Genomic DNA, 12324 nt, shown 5'->3' on the forward strand with positions numbered 1-12324 from the left:
CAGATCGATGTAATTTTGGAGCTCCTCATGAAGGCACTGAGTGTTAGGGTTTTATGCCATGTGTAAAACCTATTTCTATGTAACCTTATTTCATTATCAATAAAGAATTGAAATCAGTGTTTACTTGTCAATCACATTGCTCACTTATTTATTTACATGATTATTTATTTAATATACACTTCTATTAAATCACAAACATATAGTTAATCATAGTTATAGTGACTTGGTGACAATGGATTATAATTGTGGTTATATGTTCTAAAGCATTAGCCCTGAGATCAAGTTAGTCAATAGGATTTACACTGATTTGTTAATCTATGATATGATCTACTTACACAATATGGTTTGATGTCCTATCCAGAACATTGACCAAGTAGATAAGATCGGATGTATTTTGTTACATTAGACTGGACCGATGTTGATTATCGATAGATAAGTAACGTACTGTTATTATCTAATATAGTCATATCATAAAGTTTACCATAGGTCAATTCATTCCCAATTATGAGTGATTAATATTCCATTGATTATATTATTCAAGTCCTCAGATTTGTTCGTTACCTGCTTACCCTACGGACTAGCCCATACTTACATATTGGGGACTAGGTAGTATAATTGAGTGGGAGTATTATCATAGATATGAAATCTATAGCTTCTATCTAAGAAGTGAAATGATGATTTCCTAATAGCTTAGTTCAAGCGTTAAATGATGGAGATCTCATTTCTGCAATTAAGTTTACAAAAATATCATTGACAAGTAACTTAGTGGTATTTAAGGATAAAATGGTAATTAACACCTGTCTATTTAGTAGATCATCTATAGAGGGTTGAATGACGGTAATGGTTGTAACAATTGATAATGTATTGAAATTTGGTGTAAATCATTCTATGAATTCAAGAGTGTGATTCAGAGTCTATAGTGGAGTCACAAGGAATTAATAAGGTATTAAAATTATTCGTAAATAAATTTACGGTAACTTATTGGAGCTTGATTTCATGGATTCATAGTCCCCGCATCACCTTTGAGTAAATCATCTAGAATTTCACTATTAATTGATTTAATTATCAATTAGGATTTTTAAAGTTGACTATGTCAATTTTGGAAAAATTTACAGAGATATGTGATTTAGATAATAAAATATAATATTGGGCATATTTATTAATAATGACAAATTGGTGTTAATATTAATAAATAATATTAAATCAAGTTTCAAATTATAAATAATTAATTTGAATAGTGATTTAATTATTTAATTATAAAATATATAAATAAAAGGCTCTTGAATTTGAGCCATCGGGCCTTAAATTTAAGACACATATCATGAGCCCAACCCATATGGTGTGGGCTAGCCATGATAGAGCTTTATTTACATTTTATTTTTTAATTAATTTAACTAAGAAAATAAGCTCATGGATGTGTCTATAAATAAAGTGTTATTGTAACGACCCAACTTAAAACTCATTAATTTACTGAATACCCCAATTTAAGTAAATTAATGTTTACATTAATTTCTTAAAGAAAACAAACATTAATCAAAACTTATTTGAAAAGAATTGTGAATTAAACATCTTTTACAAAGCATGCAATTCGAGATCTCGTTATTTAAAATAAATCATCATTTACATTCATATCATAAGTAAAAATACAAGTTTTAAGACTCAACATATGTTGTGAATTTTCTAATGATTAAAATATGCGCAAGTATACACAATCGGCAACAAGTAATACAGTGACAAAGCGTCAAAGTTCGTATCCACAGGGACTTTTTAACTAAATTAATGTAAAATCAACCAAAAACAACTTATAAAATAGTAACCAAAACAAAGGAAAGAGTGGGTAATTAACTCTGAAAATAATTGTAGACAAACAAAGGAATTAAACCAAAAATCAGAGATTAAAATGACAAAATACTGGGTGGTTTTCAAATATAAGAAAAATGGATTCGGGTGATTAATTCCCCTCGGTTCGTTCCAGTTGTTACAGCAATGGCTCAGCAATGGGTTAGCAATTATGATAGTGTTAACAAATTTCGTAAAACCCAGCAAGTTTTTCCCAAAACGTGCAATCTAATGTTTATACTCCCCTTCTATACATTCCTGCATGAAATCAGATTATAAACATTCATTTAAGCATCAATTCTTAAGTTATGCAAGGTATCAAAACATTCCTATTCTACTACTCAAAATCACCTAAAACTAGAAGAATCTCTTGCATCAATTGAATGAAATCAGCTAGACTTCCCTTTTCCAAGTTAGATCTAGCTTAGTAAATGCTAAAAATGGCCAATAATTAACATTCAATAACAGTAAAGCACATTCAATTGAACAAAGACATAATCACTTAGCCATTGCATTTATATGTTGAGTTCACACTTGAAGGTTCATAATCACCCAAATCCTTAGGAAATTAGTTCATAGTTGCAAACTTAAACATGAAAATAATACAACAGTAATCCATGGAGTTTGCATAAATTAGATGAAATTAACACAAAGAGAAAGAAATGGTGTAGGAAGAATGAGTTGTGAGCTCAAATCCTCCTTATGGCATCAGCATTCTTCCTTCTCTGTTGGTCGTACTCTTCTTAAATCTTCTCCCTGAAAACCTTCTCTGTACTTAGCCAAAAATTCTCTCTATTTCTAAAAATTGTCCTCTTCCAAAAAATACGGCTGCCTTCTTTAATTCTAGGGTACTTTCCTTTACCCTAATTGGACAATCCAGATCATTTGCCTACATGTACTTTGACCCACATAATCAGCTGACTCAGTACTCAGTACACTTGCCACCTGGCCGCCTCTTTTCTCTTCATTTAATCCAGCTGGAGTATTTTGTTTTTCACGAAGTCCTTTTTCTCTAGCTTCTGTTTAATTGCTAAGACTGATTGCTACAGCATTATTGAGTTAGCATCCTCCCCTTTTCAGCAACATTTCCCTTTGATTCACAGTTCCTTCAGCTCCTGTTTCCTAACCTGAATAACAAAACATAAACTACATAAATCACTAAAAATATGAAAACACAAACACAACTACTCCTAACATAAATTTACACTAATTCGACACCATTTCAACTAATTACAATTCATTACTCTTTGATTTGGTTTGAAAATTAAGTTTAAAGACATAAAAATAACTCTAAATCTTAGAGTTATCAACACCCCAAACTTAGCATATTGCTCGTCCTCGAGTAATGACGACACACAGTAAAAACAATAAACAAAACACAACACACAAATAACAGATGAGAGATTTAAAAGGTTCAAATTTTTGCCTAGTGACATTGCTGCTCTCAGAAAAAATGGATTTGAGTGGAATAATGAAATGTTTCTGCCCTAATCGTCTATGCTGCCCTTTTATACTTTTATTCACTGGATATCATTAATATCTCCTCCAAGTCGCCTAATCAATAATGTACACAAGTGCATCCCACCTAACTTTGAATTTTTCTACAACTACCCTTTGATTTTTCATTATAGCTCCATAAGTTGAATTTGTGCATTCCTCTCCACTAATGTAGTCTCACTTATCCCCTAGATCAAAAGGACTTTATTAAGCTTATAATGTAAGGCTTAGGCTAGGGTATGGTAAAGATGTGTTTACTAGCTTAAACCTAACCACCTCACTTGTCAAAAATTAAGCCTCTTTCTCATGATTTTTGTTTTTCTTTTTCTTTTCACTCTTGAATCTCTTCCCTATGATTTTTGGCTCACAAAGATATGTAAATAAAATTTGTTTCTCTTGCTAATTTTATTCCTATCTCTCTTCTTAAAAATTGTTTTTTTTTTTTTTAACACTAAACACATATTAAACATAAGAGAAATATATTAGTACATGATGATATATATAGCAAGAAAATTTGCACATAATTAATGTATGCTTTGTGAGCTAATTCCCCACCCCAAACATACAACCCAACATTGTCCCCAATGTGGCTAAAATAATGAATTAGAATTAGCTCGCCACAAGCTACACTCACCACACTCACCCCAAACTTAATCTTAAAAATAATAATTGACAAGTGAGAGCAATTAAGTGGGTAGATAAATGGAAAGTGTATTAACGGGGAAAAGGTGATGCATGTTCGGGTTAAATGAAAAAAAAAAAATCAGGTTAATAGGCTCAAACGTGGGTGACTAAGGAACACATATCATACAAGGAAGGCTAAGAAGGCTCAATCGTCCAAAGATGGCCTAAATCATTTCTAAAGGATAAGTGGAGCTAGGATTTCGCCTCAAGGAAATGCACTAACCAATTCTAGATACTAATAGCATAAGCTCAGCAATCATTGACAGAAAAGATCAAAGTAAGGTGGGAAAATCAAAAGTATACCCTATTGAGGAGAGACTAACAGAGACATCCATAATATTCAGTAATTAAACATGAATGGGCCGCATATAAAGCCAGGCAGAAACAAGCATGGATCGAATGGAAAAAATATCATCATCGAGCAGCCCACTAAGCCAAAAGAATAAGTTTTTAAAACTCTCATCACAGACAAAAACACAAAAACAACAAACAATAACATCCAGAACAGAAACATAAACAAACACCTATATGACAACTAACACTAACACAGAAAAACAGAAAACAGAATTAAAATATATATATTAGGATTAGGAAACCCCCTTCACTCGGAGTCCTCATCGGGAGCCTCTGGATTGGGCGCAGGGGCTGAGTAGTCCGTCCATGGGTCGAGGAGTTGCTGTGGGAACTGTGGAACCATCCTGGGAGTTAGTTTTTTGACTGTACGTTCCACGATGCCGTCTCTTTGCTACTCGTACTGCCAAAATGCTTGCATTCTGTCACATAGTTCGCCCTGCCGATGATGCATTTGGTGCTGCATCATCTCGTACTGAGTAAACCGCTCCATGAGGGCATGGTCGACAGGGGCAGCAGGGTCATGCACTGAGGAGAAGGCAGAGGCACGATGAGTCCTCGACGCTCGGGCCGGGCCAAAAATCACTGCTGCTCTAGGATGCAACAGCCCCTCTTCGGGCCATACCGGTACACCAGCATCTCGACATAAGGCAGTAATAGTGGCTGGTAAAAACAGCTTCCCTTTGCCCCGCTGTGCACACTCAAAAATTTCCCTCGCTAGGACTGTGCCAACATCCACCTGCAACCCCTTCCGAATGCAATATAACATGAAAGCTCGGGCTTTGCTGACAGTGGAATCGTGCGAAGTTGGGCATAAAGTGGTCTGCACAAATGAATAGAGACACTTCAGCTCGTGCTCTAAATCCGTCCGTCTAAGCCGCAGGTTGTCCTGTTCATCGACATCCCAGACATCACCTGGAGCGGCATTTTCCATCACTTCAACCAAATCATCCCCCCGAATCTCTCCTCGGTTCTTGGAAAACACACATTCCCCTGTCTCGAGCCCAAACAGATTATTAATCGCCTCGGCAGTAAATTGGACTTGCACTTCACGCACTATGACTATTGTGGGCCATTCCTGAGATAAAAAATTCGCGTAGAACTCGCGAACAACTTCAGTGAGAGCTGGTTCCGGTGTCACAACAATTTTATCCCACCCCCTCTCAGTGATTGTTGCCTGCAACCATTCAGGTAACTCTTTGATGCCCTCTGAATCTGCCATGAGTCCCCGTTCCATGTACAACTCGCGATGAACGACTTGATTGTTGTATTTTGCCTCTGCAACTGGGCAATAGAACTTGGCCACTTCATTAAACTGCCGCCTTTTGCCTTTCTCTTTGCGAGCAACTGATTTTACTCTCGGCATTTGTGGATGGTGAAGGAGAATAGCTTCGGCTGGGGGCTGGGTAATGGGTACGTAATTGGTTCGGGTAGAGGGCATGAATATTGCTGGGTTGATGGTTGATTTCTGGGTAATGGTGGAAATGAATGGCTGTGTGTGGTGGTTAGTCAGAGAATGCTTCGTGTATAGGGACGAGTAAACAAGGGAAAGGGCTGACTGAGTGGTGGAGATCGTTTGAGTGCGGCAAGTGGCTCGGGTTTACGTCACTGGGCAGAGGCGGCGTATGACTAGGATCTTGCGGCTGTGAATGCGCGTGGTGTTTTCGCAGTAGCTGGCTCGGTGCCGGTGGTCGTGGAATGTGGTGGTTCGGACGGTGTATGTGGCAGGTGGGTCGAGGGATGCGGTCGGGGTTCTCGTGGTTGGCTCGGGTTAATGCGACAGAGCTGGGTGTGGAGAGGGGCGGCTGCTGTGCTTGGTGCCAAGGGGAGAAGATGCAGTAGGGTAATGTTGAGATGTAGTGGGCCACTGAGTGTTTTGGGGTCAAAGTAGTCAAGGGGCCCAGTTGACTTTTCTAAGTCAGCCCAATACCCATTTCTCTGGTCTGGCCGAATTTAAAATGCATGGGGCCCTTTTTGACTTGGCTAATTAATCCCCAAAAACAAATTTTGCAAATGGATCTCTTTTTGTTTTAATTCTTTAATTCATTGACTTCCACGGGCCATTCCCAAAATTGCAAGAAGAGAAAGGGCTTAGGTAAGTGGTCCCACTAATTCTTTAAATAAGCCCAATGATTGAATACTTATCTCCCAATCATTGGCTCACTTAAAATGTTTCTTTCTTTTCGACCACGTGCCCCTTAATTCTCACAGAACCAATTACTCCAGCTTCGAGCCCGATACTTCTCGTTTTTGAACCCAGCTTTGTCAAATTGCTGCCCAGTAATTGCTAAGGGATTGCTATAGCAACTGGGCAATACTCCTACACCCCAAACTTAATGTCTTTCCCAGATTCCAAATTTTCCCAGATCCTGACTTCCTTCCAGAATTTAACATTATTTATTTACAACTGTCTCTTTCACTCATGGGTTGCCCAAATGTGCCACAAGAAATGCATGGCAACCCATAGCCTTTCTCCTTCAAGCATCCTTCAGACTGACGGAGGTCTTTTCTCTGTCAACCTCCCCACCCAAATAGTGCTTCAGCCGCTGTCCGTTAACTGTGAATTCTCTTCCTGATTTTTCATCTTTCACCAGGACAGCTCCAAATGGATACACTGCCATCACAGTAAATGGTCCAGACCAGCGGGACTTAAGCTTTCCAGGAAATAGCTTCAGCCTGGAGTTAAATAGTAACACTTGCTGATTTTTCTCAAATACTCTTTCCTTGATCCTGTTGTCATGCCATTTTTTCGTCTTTTCCTTGTACAGCTTTGCATTTTCATAAGCAAACAACCGCATCTCGTCCAGTTCATTCAGCTGCAGCTTTCTTGCTTCTCCAACAACTACAAGATCCAAATTTAACTTCTTCAACGCCCAAAATGCCTTATGCTCTAATTCTACAGGAAGATGACACACCTTCCCATAAACTAGGCGATAAGGTGACATGCCTAAAGGAGTTTTAAAAGCTGTACGGTAAGCCCAGAGTGCATCATCTAATCGCTGGGACCAATCCTTCCTGCTGGGGTTCACCACTTTTTCAAGAATTCCCTTAATTTCTCTGTTCGAAATCTCTGCTTGCCCGTTGGTCTGTGGGTGATATACAGTGGCTATTTTATTCTTGACATTGTACTTAGCTAATAAGGCAGCCAAGACCTTGTTGACAAAGTGCGTCCCCTCATCACTGATTAGTGCTCTTGGCGTCCCAAATCGTGTAAAAACATTTTTATGCAGAAATTTCATTACCACTTTGGCATCATTCGTTGGACTAGCTACTGCCTCCACCCATTTCGATACATAGTCCACAGCCACTAAAATGTAGAGGTTCCCAAAATATTGGGGGAAAGGCCCCATGAAGTCGATGCCCCACACGTCAAACAATTCCACCTCCAAAATGTAATTAAGTGGCATTTCATTCCTTGCTGAGATATTTCCCACTCGCTGGCAGCGATCACATCTTTGACCAAAATCGTGGGCATCCTTAAATATAGAGGACCAATAATAACCTGATTGAAACACTTTGGCAGCAGTGCGTTGTCCACCAAAATGACCACCATATGGAGCTGAATGACAGTGTTCCAAGATGCTGGAAACTTCGGTTTCTGGTACACATCTTCTCATTATATGATCTGGGCACTGTTTGTACAAGTACGGCTCATCCCAGAAATAAAATCTGATGTCATGTAAGAACTTTTTAAGCTGCTGTTTGGTGAAATCAGGTGGATGCACACCCCCAACTAAAAAGTTTACAACATCCGCATACCATGGTACCTGTTCTTGCTCCACAACCAGCAGCTGTTCATCAGGAAATGAGTCTTGAATTTGTAATTCTGCCTCTAAATTGCTGCTGTGAGTGTTAGTTTCTAGCCTTGATAAGTGGTCCGCCACTTGATTTTTTGTCCCTATTCTGTCTCGGATTTCCAAATCGAACTCTTGCAGCAACAAAACCCAACGTATGAGCCTCGGTTTAGAATCCTTTTTGGCTATCAAATACTTGATCGCAGAGTGGTCCGTGTACACAATGACCTTAGTCCCCTCAAGATAGGATCGAAATTTTTCAAAGGCAAAAATCACGGCCAGCAGCTCTTTTTCAGTTGTAGTGTAATTAATCTGGGCATCCACCAATGTTTTGCTTGCATAGTAAATAGAATGAAAAAATTTGTTCTTCCGCTGCCCAAGAACATCTCCAATCGCGAAGTCACTAGCGTCACACATAAGTTCAAAAGGTAATGACCAGTCGGGTGCTGTGATCACTGGTGCTGTAACAAGGGCTGACTTCAATCTCAAAAATGCCTCTTGACATTCATCAGTAAACTCAAAAGGTCTATTCTGCTCCAGCAAGCTGCATAACGGTTTTGACACCTTCGAAAAATCCTTAATAAAGCGCCTGTAAAAACCAGCATGACCAAGGAAACTTCGAATGCCTTTAACTGTAGTAGGGGCTGGTAGTTTCTCTATAACTTCCAGTTTCGCTCTATCAACTTCAATCCCCTTTTTCGACACTTTATGCCTCAATACAATGCCCTCTTGCACCATAAAATGGCATTTTTCCCAATTCAACACTAAATGGGTTTCCTCACACCACTTTAAGACTTTTTCTAAATTCTCCAAGCAACCTTCAAATGAATCCCCATAGACAGAGAAATCGTCCATGAATATCTCCAAAATACTCTCAGCCATATCTGAAAAAATCGCCATCATGCACCGCTGAAATGTGGCTGGTGCATTACACAACCCAAAGGGCATCCTCCTAAAAGCGAATGTGTCGTATGGGCAGGTGAAAGTAGTCTTCTCTTGGTCTTCAGGCGTGATAGAAATCTGATTATACCCAGAATACCCGTCAAGGAAACAAAAGAACTCCTTACCCGACAAGCGGTCCAACATTTGGTCGATGAAAGGCAAAGGGAAATGGTCCTTTCTAGTGGCTTTGTTTAGTTTTCTATAATCCATGCAAACCCGCCACCCAGTAACTGTGCGAGTAGGAATAAGTTCGTTGCTGTCATTTGTAACTACTGTAACACCCCCCTTCTTCGGAACACATTGGACAGGACTAACCCAAGTGCTATCAGAAATCGGATAGATTATCCCATAATCAAGCCACTTAATGACTTCTTTTCTAACCACATCCTTCATTACTGGATTCAACCTCCTTTGCTGCTCCACAGAGTGCGTACAATCAGATTCCAGCAAGATCTTGTGCATACATAGCGCTGGACTTATCCCTTGAATATTAGCCATTGTCCATCCAATCGCCCTTTTATGCTGCTTCAGCAATTTCAGCAATGACTCCTTAGCAACAGACTCCAGACAGCTTGAAATTATTACAGGCAAAGTATCATTGTCTCCCAAATACACATACTTTAAATGACTTGGCAGTGGCTTTAACTCCAGCTGGGGTGGCTCTTCAACAGATGGTTTAGGGGCCTGAAAGTGCTTTTCTGGCAGATTTAGAGCTTCAAAAACTTTATTAAATTTCTTTACTGGTTGATAAGAATCCACCCATGTAATAATCTGCTCTTCCTCACTGCTATACTCCTCCTCATCTACAAAAATCTGGGCACCCATTGCATCTTTTTCCACACTTTTGCTGAACCTCTCAGCCACCAAAGTGTCAATCACATCAACTCTAGAACATTCTTCCACTTCATCCGGAAACTTCATGGCTTTGAATACACTAAAAGTGACTTGTTGGTCATTCACCCGCATAGTAAGTTCTCCGTTCTGTACATCAATGAGAGTACACCCTGTAGCAAGAAAGGGCCGACCCAATATTATAGGCACTTCTCTATCCGCTTCATAGTCTAGAATGATGAAATCCGCCAGAAATATAAATTTATCCACTTGAACTAACACATCTTCAATCTTTCCCTCGGGATGAGCCATAGATCTGTCCGCAAGTTGTAAAGTAACAGTAGTGGGTCGTGCCTCACCAATACCCAGCTTCTTGAAAATTGACATAGGCATAAGGTTGATACTAGCGCCAGGATCTTTTAATTTAGGGGGTATTTTACTTTTCAACATTGCGCTGCATCCTTCTGTAAGTGCTACAGTTTCAAACTCCCCCAAACGCCTTTTCTTCGTCAAAATATCCTTTAAGAACTTGACATAATTTGGCATTTGCTCCAATGCTTCGACCAAGGGGATATTAATATGCAGCTGTTTCAGTACATCCAAAAACTTTCTGAACTGACCATCCTGTTGTTGTTTGCGAAATCGCTGCGGAAATGGAAGGGGCGGTTTAGGACCAGAATTTACTGGAGCAGTTTGCTGACCCTTTGCTGTAGCAACTGGGCCAGTTTCAGCAATTTCCTGGGCAGTTTTGTTACTTGTTTCTCCTTCGCTTTGGATTGAAGTGGGCTCTCCACTACCCTGTATTTCCTCAGAATTTCCCAGATTTTTACCATTCCGCAGCTGAATAGCTTTACAGTGTTCTTTCCCATCTCTCCTTGGGTTTTCTGTATCACTAGGCAAAGATCCTTGTGGCCTAGTTTTCATTTCATTGGCTAGCTGGCCGAGCTGCATCTCAAGATTACGAAGAGATGCTGCTTGGCTTTGTATTACTGCATCGTTCTTAGCCATATACTCCCTCATTAGATTCTCCAAAGAATTCGGCTGGGTGTTTTGAACATGTTGTGAAGGTCTCGGCTGTTGTGAAAAACCTGGTGGATATGCTTGTCTTCCTTGTGCTGGTGCTGTGCTTGAACTTGCTCCTTGACCCCCCCCCCATGACAAATTAGGATGATTCTTCCACGCTGGATTGTAAGTGCTAGAATATGGGTTGTTGTTGCGGTTAAAATTCTGATTACCCACATAGCAAACCGAGGCTGGATTTGAAGGGCAATTCTCAAAAGTATGCCCGTCCCCACAATACACACACGATACTTCTGCACTTTGAATGGCTGCAGCTGGTTGTACGTTCCCTCCCAAACTCATATTCTTTAAGATGTTGGTCATTGAGGCCATTTGAGCAGTTAGAGCGGTTAGAGCATCTACTTCAAGAACACCCGCTACTTTCCGGCTTGTAGGGGCTCTAGTATTTGACCATTGGTAGTTGTTGCTTGCTATTCTTTCCAAAATCTCAAATGCTTCGTTATAAGTCTTGGAAAGAATGGCTCCATTGGCTGAAGCATCCAATACCATTCGAGAGGCTGCATTGAGACCATTGTAGAATTTCTCCATTTGTATGCAATGTGGGATACCATGGTGAGGACACTTCCTCAATAGCTCCTTGAATCTTTCCCAAGCATCACTAGTAGACTCATCTTCCATTTGTTGAAAAGACATAATCTCACTTCGAAACCTTGCATTTCTAGTGGGAGGGAAATACTTCCTTAAGAATTTTTTAGCCAAGTCGTTCCAATTTGTCACCGAATCGGGAGGAAGGGTGTTGAGCCATGATCTAGCTCGATCCCTTAAAGAGAACGGGAACAACTTCAATCTTAGCGCCTCTTCACTTACTCCTTGTAGCTTGAAAGAGTTACTCACCTCTAGAAATGAGCGAAGATGGAGATGAGGATCTTCCGTTGGCAACCCACTAAATTGACCAACTGTTTGGAGCATTTGGAACATGACAGGTTTGAGCTCAAACTGAGGTGCTTGAATTTCGAGCCTCACAATGCCCGGATTGAGCTCGTTGAACATAGGGGCAGCATATTCTCTTATTGCCCTGGCTCTATCATCCGCCAAGACAATAGGATTAGTCATGTTTTGCGCACCCTCTTCTTCTTCTCCAACATTTTCAGCCATGTTGCAGCGGCTGTTAGCCTTTTGTGCCTTTCTCCTTTTTCTGAAAGTACGTTCAATTTCGAGGACAATAGGAGCAAGTTCACTGTCCTCTTGCTGGTTCATACACTGTAGGTACCTGAGATTGCACAACCCGAACCAACAAGGTTAAAAACAATGAAAATAAATTGTCAAATAGTTGATAAAACAGAATTTAATTTTAAAGTCCCCGGCA

General features: G+C 39.8%; 1 non-coding gene across 1 annotated transcript; it reads left to right on the plus strand.

Annotated features, from left to right (window-relative positions):
* Positions 1-11562: 11562 nt before the first annotated feature.
* On the plus strand, positions 11563-11669 carry LOC133787529 (small nucleolar RNA R71). Its single transcript, XR_009872546.1, has one exon. It is a non-coding gene; the product is annotated as a small nucleolar RNA R71 (small nucleolar RNA).
* The last annotated feature ends 655 nt before the right edge of the window (positions 11670-12324 follow it).

The sequence above is a fragment of the Humulus lupulus genome, chromosome 6 (genome assembly GCF_963169125.1).
Source record: "Humulus lupulus chromosome 6, drHumLupu1.1, whole genome shotgun sequence".
NCBI classification, from domain to species: Eukaryota; Viridiplantae; Streptophyta; class Magnoliopsida; order Rosales; family Cannabaceae; genus Humulus; species Humulus lupulus.